The sequence below is a fragment of the Chenopodium album genome, chromosome 22 (assembly GCF_948465745.1).
Source record: "Chenopodium album chromosome 22, dcCheAlbu1.1, whole genome shotgun sequence".
Classification (NCBI taxonomy): Eukaryota; Viridiplantae; Streptophyta; class Magnoliopsida; order Caryophyllales; family Amaranthaceae; genus Chenopodium; species Chenopodium album.
In genome coordinates this window covers 28,886,012-28,896,679 of record NC_137855.1, presented here as the reverse complement: position 1 = coordinate 28,896,679, position 10,668 = coordinate 28,886,012, and the positions used below count along the sequence as shown (strand labels likewise).

Sequence of the window (10,668 nt, the reverse complement as noted above, 5' to 3'; positions counted from 1 at the left end):
TTTGGTTTGGTTTATATTTTTGAAAAACCAAACCAAACCACAAACCGCATTTACTAAAAAATCGAAACCAAACCGTATTGTTACAAACCGTAAACCAAACCAAACCGCTACGATTTGGTTTGGTCGGGTTACGGTCCATACCAAAATGTGTACAACCCTAACCGTAAGTATCAAGATATGGGTACAACTGTACAAGAGGTACATAAAATGCCTTTGATTCGAATACGTCAAATTGAAATTTGATAATTGAGTATAAAGAAGTGAGTATCAAATTTAGAAATTGGGAATTTCCTCTTTTGATTGGCTTGCCAGTCGCCATTGAAGCGTACTCCGAATTCTCCATTGAATAGGCTTCTGAGTCTTCTTTCCACCATTGAAGCTGCTTCTGAGGTAAGACATTTTTTTTTAAATCATTGAATTTCAATTTCACAATCTAGGGTTTATCATTGATCAGTATATTCAATTTTAGGGTTCTTCAAAAATGGATTTTTAACTTTTTGTTATAATTGCTCAACTTATGATTGTTTAAACGATTGATTTTGTTGTTGCTACGTGCAACGTACGCTAGTTTTTGTAAGCGAGAAGAATTTAATGTAATTTTGGAGTTTAATTTGATAATTGAGAAGAATTTAATGTGTTTTTTGGAGTTTAATCTGACAATTGAGAAAAATTTAATGTAAATTTTGAAACTTTTTGAGGAGGAGCTTTAAGAATGGACCTTTTCTCCCTCACTGCCCTTTTGCCACGGCTCAGGGACGGAGCTCGTCGGAACTCCACAGTCAGCCTTTAAACGAATTAGATTAAGGCAATGAGTTTCAAATCAATTTCAGTGATAATTGCAGTGGACTCCTAAATTTGCCCCAAAAAATTTACAAAAATCATTAATTCATCGGAATTCGTCAAGAACAATTTCAATTAGCGTTTTCTTCTTCAATCCATCTGATGAACTAATTTTGAAGGAAGCATTCAAGGTTTAAATTCAATTCCAATTTATATTTATGATTATATATATTGTTTACTGTAATTTGATATTTGTTCATCAATTTGTTGACCTTCTTTTTGAATTGTTAAAAATGAGCTGAAAATAATGCCTTTGTTAGAATGCCAAATTAAGGTTTGAAGAATTACTTCCTTAGGTTACTGACTTTCGTGTTTTAGAAATTAAAGATGAGAATGCCAATTTAAGGTTTGAAGAATTACTTCCTTGATTGTGTTTTTATATTCGATGTTTCTGCCTTTAAAATGGTTGAAGTTTGTTGTTTATACTTGAATAGTTGAACCAAATTGAAAAGACTAAGAAATAAATTAGTGTACAAATTTTGAATAAAAGCTTCTTATGGTAGGAACTTGAACTTTCTCTGAACCTTTGAGTATGCTGATGTTATTAAGAATGCAACACCCTTAGGATTGACGCTGCAAACTTAATATTTGTGAAATAGGATGTAAGTGTTAAACGTGATTAACACTAACGACTGTTCCTACTCCAAAATGGTCTGAATTGATCCTTTGATACTTCAGCATAGTGAAACAGAATCCCCTGGTCTTGCTCATATACTGAACTTGATGAGTTACTTGTTCCTTTGAGTGGTTGACTTAGATATAGGTGTAAAATTGAGCCTAAGCCTTGAACAGATCTCTGAATCTCAGCAACATCATAATTAGATTAATTTAGAGGTGGTTATTGGGTAGGATAGCCCAATAATCTACTTCTAGCTATCTTATTAGTTCAATTTAAGTGAGAATTGCGCACAATAAGAATTACAAAGCTTATTACATAATCTAATCGAAGACTTAAAAATTGTCACACAATCTTGATCGCATGGTATTAATTATGATTAATTTTTTAGCTAATTAAGCCCCATTCTATGATGAATTACGCTGTGTATAACAGTGACAACTATTTTGTGTACAGAACTGTATTTGTGAATGTATTAATGACATAAAATCTAAGAATTACATCAAGGATTTATGAGCTGTAGCTGCAGCCTGCTGGTGAACTCATTATCAATTAGTTTAACTTTGAACTTTGTAAGAATGAAAATAATGAGGTTGCTGATTTGTATATTGTATATATCATGGGAATATGAGAGGTTTTACATCTTAGTTTTCAATTGTTTGTGCTTTGTCTGCAGGTGCTTCCTAAAATTTACTAGTTCACGACAACAATCAATCCATAACTATAATGAACTAACATGCGCTGCTTCAACAGACAATTTTCTCTCTCCTGTCAGCCGCTGCATCCTCTTCCTCTCCCACCTCGAGGGTACATATGTTCTACCTTTATTCTCCAACTTTGATTAGAATGGATTTAGATTAATTTTTTCAATTTCTTGCTTGGCTTGTTCACTTTAATGTCGTAATCAATAGAAATTTGATGTTTCCGTGGAACTTTTATAGGGAAACTCACTTGTGGTATGTCATTCCTGATGAAATAAAGAGCTCATCACTCTTGAAGCAATATTTGGATATCCTTTCCCCTTCCGAGAAAAAAAGTGTTCTTAGCTTCCTGGAAGATGAGGTCAGGAAGAAAGCCCTCTTAGCTCGTGCTTTAGTTCGTACTACCATTGCTAATTGTTTTGGATTTTTTTTTAATTGTTTGTGTAACTTTAATTGGTCATAGGGTATGTTGTTTAATTTTAAGGGTTTTTGAGTTTCCAGTGATTGGGTGACCTTTTAGCTTGCAACGCCTTCTAGAAATATTTTGTTCATCGGGCATCTCTAAGAAACCAAATTTCATCAATTGTTTAGATTATGAGTTTTATTATTTTATTTTAAATTTTTTTTTTAATGTTTGGTAGCTACTAATAAATGTACAAACTTTCATGCTTGATTAATATACACCTAATGCTTCATTGGCATATTGGATTGTGTTGATGTGCTACATGTGTGTGTATCTTTCAAATTCTGGAACAAGAATAACTGGCTGACTCTTTAATTTGAGCATGGTTATGGAGGCTTCTAGAGTGTGTTCTTTCATTTGATGCTATTGTAGCATATGGAATTATTGATACCATGATAAGCTCCATATTGCTGAACCACAATAAAAGAAGTTATGGGCTTGTACCCTTGACCTATTAAGCTAGGACTCTTAACATTGCAAGCGGTAGACTTCACAATTTTTATTTCATCTGTTTATTTATAACAGGAATGTCACCCTTAAATCATGAATTACTGACTTTCTGATTGCATTTTATGGTAGATCAAACAAATTCTTTTGTTGACCCAAGATCTTTAAAGTTTAAGAAAAACACCTATGGAAAACCCGAGGTTATTGTCGACTTCCCTTATTTAATTGTTCATTACTCTGGTTAGTCATATGTCTATCTTCTCTTATTATGGTTGCTCTACGTTTTTTAGGTTGATTGGCAAGATGTACCTGATATAAGTTGGCCACCATTGCATTTTAATTTGTCACACACCTCATCCTTGATTGCCTGTGGAATTACAACCTATTCCCCTGTGAGATATACTTTTTTCTGCCTTTTTAGCTTATGACTGCTTACTTTATGCAAACTTTTGATTTGTTTCTCTGTGCCATTTAGATTGGAATTGATGTTGAAAATAAGAGTAGAAAAACAAAAAAATGATGTCATATCATTTGCTCGTCGCTTCTTCTCTCCCTGTGAAGTCGATCACTTGGCCAATATTTCAGAACCGGAATTACAACGCCAGGAATTTATAAAATTATGAACACTCAAGGTAATAACTAATATGGTTTATATCATAAGACTTCACGTACAAGTGTGACATGTGTGTGAAAAACTGTTCATTTTTTTTGAAAATTTCAGGCGACAAGAAATACAGATTTATAAATGTAAAACTGCTTTACTTTTCCTCAATTTTACCTTTCAAGATTGTGAAAAAGTATATGAGAGTTCCTGAAAAGTGTTTGATTCCTATATTGCTTAGAAAAGGGAACCATCTATTTCTTGTCATTAACCAAGGCATGTGAAGGTATAATTGGTAAATGTCTGCAATGTTAAGGGGAAGAATGAAAAGCATTAATCAAATTACACTCAATCTATGTATGTAGACAGGAATAACAGTCCATAAGCTCTTAAATCTCATGAATTGGCCATTTCTATTCAGTATATTTCTTTGGCTTTGAAATTGTAGTTGACAGTTAATATATTTGATGCTAATATCTCACCTTACACGTGTAATTAAAACTTTCAGGAAGCTTATGTAAAAGCAATAGGAAGGGGCTTTTCGGCTACTCCATTTAAGACCTTCAGGATTCACTTTAAAGCTTCTTCAAAAAATAAGTCTAATATTTCAAAAACTGCTGCTCTTGAGGTATTCCTTCGGATGTTCACTGTCTTTTTTGACGAAGTTGATGCCCTTTCAAATAGATCTTGTAGCTAGATGTTATTATATGACTGGAAGAAGGTTTGTGGCTTAATAAGATTTTAAGAATCAATGGTGTGTTAATTTGTTTAAAACCAATCTGGACTAGAATGTTCCAGTAATTTTAGTCCAGACTCAGATTGCTGATTTTATGGTTCCTTCAAATAATCATCTTTTGCAAAATCCTACCACTATAGTGCCTTTTGAATATACCACATATGTTCTCTTTTTTAACAAGAACAGAAGAGCTTATATTACAACTAGATTAAAAACATCTAGGAAGAGCATTGCTTGTTCTCAATCCATCACAACATACCTTTTTCACAGACTCCAATGCATAGTTTGTCCTATGTTATCTTAAAATCTTAATAACATCTATATAAATTACGTAAAAAGCTTATAATAAAATCTCACATGATTTTAAATTATTTAGTACATCTATATAAATATGTGATCAAAATTGTGTAGTTATTTTGATCACCAAATGATCTTACAAATAAAAAAAGCAGACAATTGGGTAGAAGGAATGTAGGTCGACAAATATGGGGTGGGTAACTTTAAAATACTTGGAATTCTAAATTCCAGAAAGTACCTAGCTAGGAAAAGAAATAGATGTATAAAACCAACGTCCATTAAACTTAAGCTAAATGTAAACCCTTTAAATTTGACTAGGGCTTTGTTCTAAGAGGGGATGGCAGATACAGATAGTCACTGTAGGAATTGGTCAGCTAACCAAGTTAATAAACTTGACCAAAAAAAGAAGTCAATAGAAACTTGTTCCATTAGTTCAGTCTCTGGGTTTCCCTCCTTTGCTCTACAGCAAATCATTTTTGTAGTTTGCCAAAAGTTAGAGCTGAGGACTGGAGCAGAATCATGTGTTCCGGGTTTGGTGTAGTTTTGTTAGTCTGATTTTCAAGTGAGGCAGGATTTTCATCTGCCCCTTTTGGCAATCTGTGATTCTGAATTTCTACCTTTCATTGTATTTTTAAGAACCTTCAATTTGAGATTAATATCCTGGAAAGCAGTTTTACATTAATATGTTGTTAGGCTTGTTTTGAGAAGCTTTTCCTCATATTTCAGCATTAATGCGCAATCTTCAATCCAGATGTGTTTTGTGATATCCTGTTCTAACTTGATTTTGGTTTTATCAGGATCTGGATAGATTGTTAGATGCTTTTTTCATTATTGTGTACTACAAAAAAATGCTACCATTTCTATATGTTAACATATTGTTGATTTTTTAAGCTAAAATTGTACGAGTGTTTACAGCTTACCTATCTATGTTTCTTTTCTATTCTAAAAATTCTAACATGTTTGGTCACTTCCACCCCATGGTGATACCAGGAATCTGATATTGCTGTTGAATCGTCTCAGTTTCAAACTGCGGAATGGCAGTTGGCCCTTCTTGACTTGGCTGATACTCATTATGCTGCTATTTGCACACAGAATGATAAATTCAGTAAAGGTAAGGTATAGTTTTATTAAATTACTGGTTTCAAAACATGGATATGGGATATCACTTGTTAATTTGTTCTATTTGTGGAGAAAGCCCAACACCTATGGCTTTGAGAGTGTGGAAAACAATTCCATTTTTGGAAGATATGTGCATGTCTGGGACTCATTCTGTTATCACTGGTGGTGGGCTTGTCAAGCAGCTCTGATTGAATTTTTCTGATGATAAGTACAAATATGATAAAATTAGTTACATAACAAAACAGTGAACACGAGAACTCGCTTAATCGATATTCAAGAAAGGGCTGTTGATAGTACACATTAACAGTGGATCTGATCGTTGGGCGGAAGCTAAAACCAACTTATAGGGTACGCTGTTCCAGAGGCTCTTATTGTACTTCATGCTCCGTATTATTTTGTTCATTTTATTAGTATAACCTTTCAACATTAGTTCATTTGATTTGTATAACCCTCCAACATTATGCAGAAAATTTAGCTAGGTATTACAATATTTTCATTATTATTTTATTAATCAACATTTCACATTGTAGCAGTTGGGATATTGTATTGAGTCGAAACGAGTATAAAATTGGCCAATCTATTCAAAGTTAATTAAGAGGCCAATTCAATTTTCTCTCTGTTTACTGTGTGTTGGTAATTGGTATATACTGTATAAAGTATGTTAAAATGTTAATAGCTTAGCCGCGATTAAGCCTTAGGAGTTCTGCACAAGCAAGCATCATAGAACACACAAACCTAATCCTTAGAACACAGAGGCCTAATCTTAAACAACCTTTTCATAGTTGTTGTATAGTGGACCAATTGGATTGTGTAGCAATTAGTTACGTTCCATTAATTAATTATACGTAGTATTAAAAAAAAAGGCATGAGATGTTTAAAAGGTGTGAGCTGCTTATGCTTCTGTGTTTAAAACAAAGGCGATGATGAATAGTTGTTAAGAATTAGATAACAAGAATAGGTGTCAGCCAAATGACTAATGAAATTATACATTGCTTAAAACTTCATAAAAATTCAAAACCAGCAAATAATGTTGATCAGATTAAAACCACAATCTCAATGGAGGGGGAGATTGAGCTTCAACACATTACAAGAAACTAAAACCAAGAAAATACTATACACAAAAAGTGAGCCAGTGAAGGTTGACCCTCAGCATAAACCATCTACCATGACAAAATGACAGTGCTGAAAGTCATAGCAGACGATTCAATTTCATTTGCATTTTCATCACCGTTTGCTATCTTTGAACTCTAAAACTGTATACATCAGTTCAATCCGAGGGCATAAAGAGAGGAAATGCACAAAATTTTCCATAGTTCAGCTGTTCAGCACATCATACAAATGCAAAATCTTGGGAGCAAAATATAGCAGAGACTTTTAGGCAGCATCAATAGCAGCAGCATAGACATTTGCAGCAACAACATAAAACTTCAAGGCAGTACGTACTGATGTATTGATACCTGGCAACTTGAAATTTACTACGGAAAAAAAAAATGCAAATTGAGATGGGAAATAAATCAAAACTCAATTCATAGTGCCATCCCACAAACTAGTATAATACCTTACACTACTATCAAATCCAAGAAGCTTCCAGAAAAGCAAAAATAATCAGACATAATAAGTTGATGACTTGATGGAAAATTAAAGGTCATGAAAGAAAACTTAACATAAGCTCGTCTTCTTAATTAATCTGAAAATTTGCCCATATTTTGCAACATCAAACAAGCACTTTAGCAAACTCTGATACTGAACAGAAAATAGAAAGTAACTACTATTTTAAATCAAATTGGGATAATCTTTATTAAAAAGGAGAGACAGAGAGAGCCTACCTTATCAGTCGAAGACTTCAGCCAAATCAATGTTTGGAATGTTTTATATCTTGGAGTGTTAATGCCTGGAACACGGACAAGGAGTCCTCATCAATTGATGTTAACTCGTACCTTATTGTCCCTCCAACAGAAGTTCAAATCTTTAAGGCTTGGACAGGTTGGAAATAAAGTCAAGTTATCACAATCAATGATCTTCAATGATGAGAGACGGGGAAATGTTAATCTACTCCTCAAGCTGAGATCACCATCCTTTTCAACCATGTACTCCTCCCCCCTACACCATCCTTTCAAACTTCCAAGACATTGAATCTCTAGAGATTCAAGGGAGTGAAAGAATGTGGTTAAATCTTCTCCGTCATTGCTCATGTTGTTTCTATTTTCCATGTACTCCAACTTTTCCAAGAGCAAAAATGACAGTGATTTAAGATGGCGCAGTTTACTCAACAATGGTAGTTGCTCCAACTTTCTACCAGACTTAATCTTAATGTTGACAAGATGTTGGAAAGAAACTGCCCAATCATCCTCTGCTGTATCCCACCTTGGAATTTTCATACCCTTGTATTGTAACAAGACAAATTCCTTGATATTTGAAGATGGCTCTAGCTTTTCCATCACACTTTCACACTCATCATCATTTTTTAAATAAAAACATATTTCAACCCTGCTGAGATGTTTCATGCTCTTCAAATACTCTCCTTCTCCATCATTCCTGTAAATATTGTCGATTTTGATACGTATGCCATTTTTAAGATTAGTCAGGGCTTTTAGGTCTTTGAGCTCTCCCATACATTGCTCTTATGTGGAACCTCTCCTTTCCTTACCCACCATAAACAATGTTAACTGCCTAAGATTGGTCAACTTACCCATGCCTGAAGGCATACTACTCAACTCATAACAACGCCCTAAATTCAAATTCCCAAGTCTAGTCAATTTATCCATTCCAGAAGGCATACTACTCAACTCCTCACAGCCACATAAATCCAAGTACCTAAGTTTTACTAGTTTGCAAAAGTCTTTTGGCAACTCCCTCAATATATCGCAGTCACTTAAAAGTAATGTCTGCAGATTATTCAATCTAGTAATAGAATCAGGGAGTGCCTCTAAATAAGTTTCAGACATGTCAAGATACCTTAAGTGCGGTAGCTTACCTATTGAATAAGGCAGCCTTCTCATCCATACTAACCGCAAGTACAACACCCTTAGCCAAATCCAACTTTCAATTGGTGTGTTATTTACAGATCTTGAATGAGAACGTAAAAAAAATGAACGAATCTTACTATTTAAAAAGCAACTTGTGGACATATTTTATCAGCAAAATACACATGACGAACTTTATCTCCCAACTTGGTTGTATTACAACCCACTTCTATTTCCTCTTTCCCCACTTCTAGAGCAACATCGTGCATCAAGTCATGAATTTTCACTCTCAAAATATCACCATATCCATTCTTCTTTACATCTTGAAAGAAACATCTCCGTACCAAAATCAGGAAATGTTCTTCTGCAGCATCTTCCACGCTTTGACCTCCGTCTAATGGCACAATGTAGTCTTGTGCCATCCAAAGATTAATCAATGTCACCCTATAAAGATAAGCATCTTTGGGAAACAATGCACAATAGCTAAAGCAATTCTTCAGAGAGGGTGTAAGATTGTGATAACTAAGTTTAAGAATAGAGATAATTTTATTATCACCTTTTCCAATTTCAGCCAATCCACTATCCATAAATGTCTGCCACTTACGCTGACCGAATAAAAGACTTCCGACCACCTTTATAGCAAGTGGAATGTTATAACATTTTTCAACAATCTTCTTGCCAATATCAACTAACTCAAGATGATTCACAATCCCCTTTGTCAAATGCTATAGACTCAAACAACAACCAAGAATTTCTTGGAGACAAACCTTGCAATTTGTGCACATATTTTTCCCCGACAATCTTTGCAGTCATCTCCGAACGTGTGGTCACCACAATCCGACTACCCTTCTGACCCAACGTTAAGAACTTGTGCAGGGAGCGCCATTTCTCACAATCTTCATTCCATACATCATCAAGAACAAGCAAGTACTTCCTTCCTTTTAATTGCTCTTGAAATTTCTTTTGCACCCATTCCATTGTGGATGTAGTATCAGGTCTGAAATTAGTAAATAATTCTAGAATCTTACAAAGGATTTATCTGACATCGAACTTCTCTCCATCTTGATCAGAGACACAAACCCACAACCTCATCTTGGGATCCGGAAACTCTGCTTCAATTGCTTTATCATTACAAACGAGTTGAGCAAGAGCAGTCTTACCCAATCCACCCACTCCCATAATACTCACAAAACGGATACTCTCATCAACATCATTCGAACCTAACAACATTTCAATGACTGCCTTTTTATCATGCTCCCTCCCAATGATAGCCTGTGCGTCCACGTAGGAACAAGTGTCCTCCCTCCTCCTAACAATAGGATTATAGTCTACACTAAGACCAAACTTCTGATGGTTGCTAACAATTTCATCCAACTTCTTTCTAATGTTCTTGACCTGATGAGACATTCTACGAGCATTACTCACCCCCTTCTTGGTAGAAAAAAAGCGGCGTACCTTATTAAGGAATTTACCATCATTATTGACATCGAGTAGCTTCATTTCATCAAGGGTGAAATACTCATCGAATAGATCATTAGCATCATAAATAGCAGCCTTGAGTTGATCAATGTAACCACGTGTTTCGTGTGAGAGCTCACGCTTGGAATCAGCATCAAGGAGAACATTGTTGATGGTGGTGAAAGTTTCGTTAAGGTCTGCGAGTTGAGATTTGTAGCCCCACATGTCACAAATCTCTTTGATGATAGCAGACCCAGTTACTTCAATGAGCTTTGCAGCAATGGTGATTCCAAGGTCTGCCATTGAGTTATTCGCTGAAAAATCACTAGATTACAAGAAGAATGAGAAATAGGATAGAACGATAGATCTGTGTATTGTAAGTTCAAGGGCTAAGGACTTCAATAAAAGTATCTTTTAAATAACAAAG

The 10,668-nt window shown here is 34.8% G+C and overlaps 1 pseudogene across 1 annotated transcript; it reads left to right on the top strand.

Moving 5' to 3' along the window:
• The first annotated feature begins 240 nt into the window (after positions 1–240).
• On the top strand, positions 241–6,352 carry LOC145603773 (uncharacterized; annotated as a pseudogene). The gene is made up of 8 exons (XR_014104905.1): positions 241–390; positions 2,210–2,263; positions 2,398–3,267; positions 3,358–3,459; positions 3,543–3,699; positions 4,177–4,296; positions 5,692–5,812; positions 5,897–6,352. The product of XR_014104905.1 is annotated as an uncharacterized LOC145603773 (transcript).
• Positions 6,353–10,668: the final 4,316 nt, after the last annotated feature.